Source organism: Castor canadensis, chromosome 16, assembly GCF_047511655.1.
Source record: "Castor canadensis chromosome 16, mCasCan1.hap1v2, whole genome shotgun sequence".
NCBI lineage: Eukaryota > Metazoa > Chordata > Mammalia > Rodentia > Castoridae > Castor > Castor canadensis.
The window spans coordinates 80,339,670-80,345,669 of NC_133401.1; positions in this window are offsets into that span (position 1 = coordinate 80,339,670).

The window sequence follows — 6,000 nt, forward strand, 5'->3', positions numbered from 1 at the left end:
ACGCTGACTTTGAGCAGGTGGTGTTACTAACATTTTATTCTACAAGTATTTACCCCATGTTAACAAAAGAGGCATGTTTCTACTTTATTCTCATGACCTTATTTTTCTAGACTTAGTAAAATTATTGGACTGTTCTTTAATATGCAGATGATGCTTCACTATGCTACAGCTTAAGTACTTTATCATCCATTATGCTTTATTATTTATTTTTACTTCATTTTTATCTCAAAAATAAGTCAAGAACACTTAGTATCTACCAGCTATTATGACACATATGTCTGCTATATGTTAATTTCAGAGTTTGTTAGGGGACACATTAATACAATAAAGCACAGATGAGTGAACATATGGTTTGTTAAATCATGTTTATAATAATTAGGTCTAAATCACATTTAAATAAAGGGTCAGCAACACATAAATTGAAAATTCTAATTTAACACGTTTCAGTAGTAAGAGGTTAGAAGAATTATTACCAATGTGAACAGCAAAGCCACATGTCATGAAACAAACAAATGTAATTATTAAAATGAAAACCACAACACTGCATAAGAAAGCAGGATATTTCAAGAGCACGGTTAGTGTTTCCATGAAACCCTTACCAGATGGTCACAACTGTGACAAGTCCGTGACAGATATGAAAATATTTCTCAAGCTAGAATGCATGGCAAGCATCAAAAATGTGTGGGAATCACTAAGTCCAAATATTGTTAAAATACAGACAGAAATTCCTATGCCCTGTGCTGTTTGGAAGGTTATGCCTTTTTACTGCTTAATCTATGAAACTAATGAAAATGTACTTCAGTTTTAATAATACAAACCCTTTGAAATGAAGCTTTCAGAAACAATTTCACCAATAACACTGCATCACTGCAAATGTACTAAACTGGACAAGTGTATTTCTCTGAATATTGTAAAGGCTAATATTTTATGGTCCCTTTGTCAATATGAGATGATTTGGATTTTGCTGGGTATTTTTCCATTTTCCAGGTAAATACATAAAATAATTAATAAATTCCAAAAGCTATAATGTCAAATATATAATAATTTACAAAAACAGAATATAAAAAAGATAATATAAAAACATCCGTGACATACTTCCTATCAAATTTGTTTCTTTAAGAGATGTTCATCACAGTATTTGCACAATTTGTGGTAATAATCATAATTATTCTCAAGACAAAAATCGAACTACCATAACACTTATTGTATCTTATGAAAATCAATATTAACTTGCCAAATATCCTTCTCAAAGCTCAACTTGAGCTCTAAGTTTTTGGCTCTAGGCTCTAAGTGTTAATTTACCATTCTGCCATTTCACGGTATTCAAAAATGCATCGGCAATCTTATAAAAAATTGTAAAGTATGCATTTGAATCAAATTTGTTTCACAAATAATCTATACTCAAATCTCTTCTGTAAGAATCACAGTTGAAGTTAGCATAGTAAATTCATCAAGTAATATTCTAAATACTTCAAATGTGTGGTCTAAACACAAATGTACATGCCTAGTGCTACATTTCATATTACGCTATTAACATATTCTCAAATTCTAGTGCTTTATGAAGCAGTTATGTCATTTTACCTTGTCTTATAAAATTTTTCACTTATGCCTATTCTGAGAATTATTTAGACATTCATCATAGTCACAGCAGTGTTCTGGAAAATTCTTTCCCTCATCTCATCTTACAGTTGCCAAATATACGTTTTATGGGCTACTTTAGTTATGGTGAATTCCCAGTATGGGAATGGGACTTGGTATAAAACTATTTTATCATTTGGATCTTTAGTTTCAAAAATACAATATAAATAATTGAGGTTTGTCAATAAGGAAATCATACTTGCTTTTAAAATAATCCACATTAGAGGGAAATACTCAATTTGGTAGTTTGACCATCTGAAGTTATGAGAAACCAATAAAACACCACAAATTTTTTATAAATGCTAAACCTGGAGAAACAAGAATTAATTAGCACGCTTTCTAGATTAGAAAGATAACATATACAAAATAACATCGAAGTTAGTTAGCCATGTGGTAGATAACATGAAAAGGGAGAAGAGATGTCCACTGGAGCGTAAGACCACCAAAGAAAATCTGTGAGAAACGGATTATGCGGTGAGTGCTTACCAAGGAAACTCACAGGACAGTAGACAAGGTTACCGCCTTTTCTAACAGTCAGAACAGGGGGAGAAAAATCTAGAAATAATTATTTGTCTAAGATTCTTGTACCAGGTAAACCCAGTAAGATTCCTTGAGTGAAAACATACCATCAAACATACAGATCACAGGTTTGATTCCCATAGGTTTTGAGTTTCCAATACGAAATCCTAGTGTTATTGAAAGAGTAGAGTACATGAAACTGATACAAATTTCATTTCATGACCTATTCTTGACTTTACCAAAGAAGGGAAAATTGGTAAAATTAATTATCTCTGTCTATTCTTTGAATGCAAGAGATTCATTTTGACTTACTGAATAGTCAAAACTCATTGGAAGGGAGGCATGGGTAGCCAGCTGTTCACTGGTGATGCAAAAAAAATTAAGCAGATAGAAATTATAAAACTTTGTTCTCTCACCACTTAAGATCTAATTTTTCTGAAAGGCTAGGTTATCCTTTGGAAGTGGTTGCATATACCTGGCTTTCAGCAGACAGGAATTTCTAGGGAAATACCAGTTTCTCATGTCTTATTGTATCTATTCCTGCTTGTTTCTGTTCAACTTAATCAACTCCTTCAGTCCTTACTACTTCACAGTTACTGAGAGTCCCTTAGACCTGGCATCTTCTAAGTCTCAGAATATTGAACCTTTGGAAAAGTGAGAAATAGATGGGAAAAAGGTTCAAAATTGTAATGTTGAATAATTCTCATCTCCTATGCACATAGTGGATATTCAACAAGTTGTACTTGAATTAATTTTTGACATTGTGAGTGGATTATTCTCCTTATGACATCTCATTTATGCTTGTCATAACTGATGGAAATTCCTGTAGTTTTATTTACAAAAAAGAGTCAAAACTGGTTGCTCAGGTTTACATGGGAGTCCAGAAGGTATCTTGTTTTGTTTTGGAATTTTTTTTTTGACGGAGCAATTACACATTTCTCTAATTAATTTTGGGCAATTTTTTGAAAGAAATAAATTTAAAAATGAAAACAAAACAATTTTAATATCTGTACACATATTTTTAAACATGTTTTGAATTTTGCTTAGCTATAAAAATTTGGCTAGTAAGTACTGATTGTTGCTACCTTTGAGTTATCTTGCCTTTTGAGAGTGGCTGTTGGAGACTTAAGCAGATCACACCCCCTCAATGTTAAGGTAACTTCCCTGAAATTGAAAAGATTTCTGATATTTTGGAAATTACATTAGTCATTTAAAAATACATCCTAGATATTATGTATATAACATGTATGCTAAATCTTCTTATCACTGTCAGGGTGGGTCTAAGTTTACCCTAAGACTAGAGAATCAAGTACTGCTACCCAATATGTTCAATTACCTTCAAAATTTCAATGACATACAATTTTATCTCAAATTGGGCATTCCATAAAGTCATTTTTTATGTTATAAAGAATTTCCATGTGATTTTTTTTTTGCTTTTTAAAATATATTCCTTCTCTTTCTTCAATCATAGAGTAAAAACATGAATAAAAAACAAATTTTGACTTTGTTGATGAAACATGAGCATAGAAATATAATTTGAAAATATGTGGATTTTCATTTAAATTGTTTACTGTAGTAAGAAATGTGATAGTTGTTAGCTGCAGTATTTATTATCAGAATTACAAAACTATGTGTACAATTTTATTTTCAATAAGACTTTATAGTTCTATCTGTTATATAACATCTGCACTTTAAATAAAGATTCTCTTTCTTAGATCAGGATGCTGTTCTTATAAATAAATTTTATAGACATTTAATACCCTTAAATATGTATGACATTCTTCTAGACAAGTGTTAATTCTGTAGCAAGAACCTAATATATTGATTATCAAAATTATGGTATAGAAAATAATGTAACCAATTATATTCTAGAGTAAAATCTGGAGGTTCTGAACTGCAATTCCCTAGTTATCAAGTTTAGGAAGGAAAAGTGGCTACAGCTTCACAACCATATTCATATATCTATCTTACAGTTAGAAAGCTACAAGTAGTTTTCTGATGATGTTTTCATCAACTTCAGCTTCCAGAATATAGTCACAATATAAGTGTCAATGTATTCCCAATATATTTACCTTATATGACAAAGAAACTGTCTAAAAGGAAGAAAAACAAATTACTAAGAGTTATATTTCCAAATTTAGCTGATTTTTCTTTTGAATACTTGGGTTGCAATTCCTTTTCTTTCTCTAACAAGTGATCATCTTCCAATAGAGGAAAATAAGCACAATTACAATCATTAGTAGTATTGATTTTTATTTTAGTCCACCAGCATCAATATTATATGGGATAAGAGAGCAGATATTTATTGAAAAGTGTTTCAAAACTAAAAGTAGAGTGAAAATATGCCTAAATGGAAGGAATTAAAATTGAGAAGTGGAGTGTTTCAAGCTAAACACTGCCAAAATAACTGTTTAAGATTGTCATCCTTGGCATCTCTTAATCCATTATTTCTTAAAGTTTATTCAATTTTACTTGGTATCTTATTAAGATGTAGGTTCTGATAGACTTGATATATGTTATAAATCACATTTCGAATGTATTCCAAAGTCCCAGATATTAAAGGGTTGGTCCCTAGGGTGACACTATTGGGAGATGTTGGAATCTATTGGGAGGACTTTAGGGGTTTTTGAGGCATCCTTTAAAGAGATTGTGGGACCCACCGCAGAAAGCTATCTTTACTTTCTTGACTAGTTAGATATTTTGTTATAGTACACAGTATGGGTTGGAGCCCAAAAGCCCAGCCAACTATTGCCAATGCTGTGCTCTGCAAAATATTTTGAATGCCTAATGCTTGGAGCATAATGAGAATACAGAGATTATGACAAGTTAAATTTAAGAGATTACAAAGAGACGAAATTTTAGCATCATAATCAAATTACATAGAACACAGTAAAATACTATCTTGCAAATTTTCAGCAATATGATCTGAGTGGCAGCCCAATATTTATATAGAATAAAAAATGGAAGAAAAATGCTTGCTGTGTCTTTGCAAGCATTGCAAAGGTAACCTTTGGGTGCCTGCATTTTATTTGATTCATTGTTCTTAACCTGTCCTCCAAAGATAGACTTGAATGTGTATGTAATCCCTTTGGAAAGTTTTGAAGGTTTGCACTGTGATCATACATGACTCTTTTAAAGGAGGGGACCACAGATTACACATGTCATGGGGTTATAGGGAAAAATTCCTAAGAGATTCTGACCTGTAATTCCCTATTCATGAAGCTTAGTTAGGTAAGAAGTGGCTGCAGCTTCACAACCATGGTCATGTATCTACCTTTACCAGGAGCTAGATATATAGAGTATGTGTATGTAAATATGGAAATGGATACACATAAAGACATAGCAGCTTAAACTTAGCTGATATAGTTAAAGGAAATCATTTAAAGTCAAATATTTATTTTCCTTTCAGTCCATTTACTACCTAACTTCCTTTTGTGTGATTAAATATGAGAAATAGGTAATATAGCAATGGAGTTTATATTGAGGAATTAATAATAATTTATAACTTTATTTCACTGCTTCTTTGATATGATATAGCTATTTATATTCTCTCATCCACACTGGTCTTGAACTAGACAAGTGTAGGCAAATCTAACATTTTGAAGTAATAATTATGCTTCAATTTCCCTTCAATTTTATCCTTCAATTTGCAAATTGCATGAAGAAAACATGCAAGAGTCTTTGTATGTTTTATTTTGATTTCTGTTTCATTGATTTTGGCCCATAATTTTATTATCGTTCTCCTAGTTTTGGATTTGGCTTGATCTTGTTTTCCTAGGAGTTTGAAATGTAGCATTAGATTGTTTATTTGAGATCTTTCTGTGTTTGTAATAAACACATTAC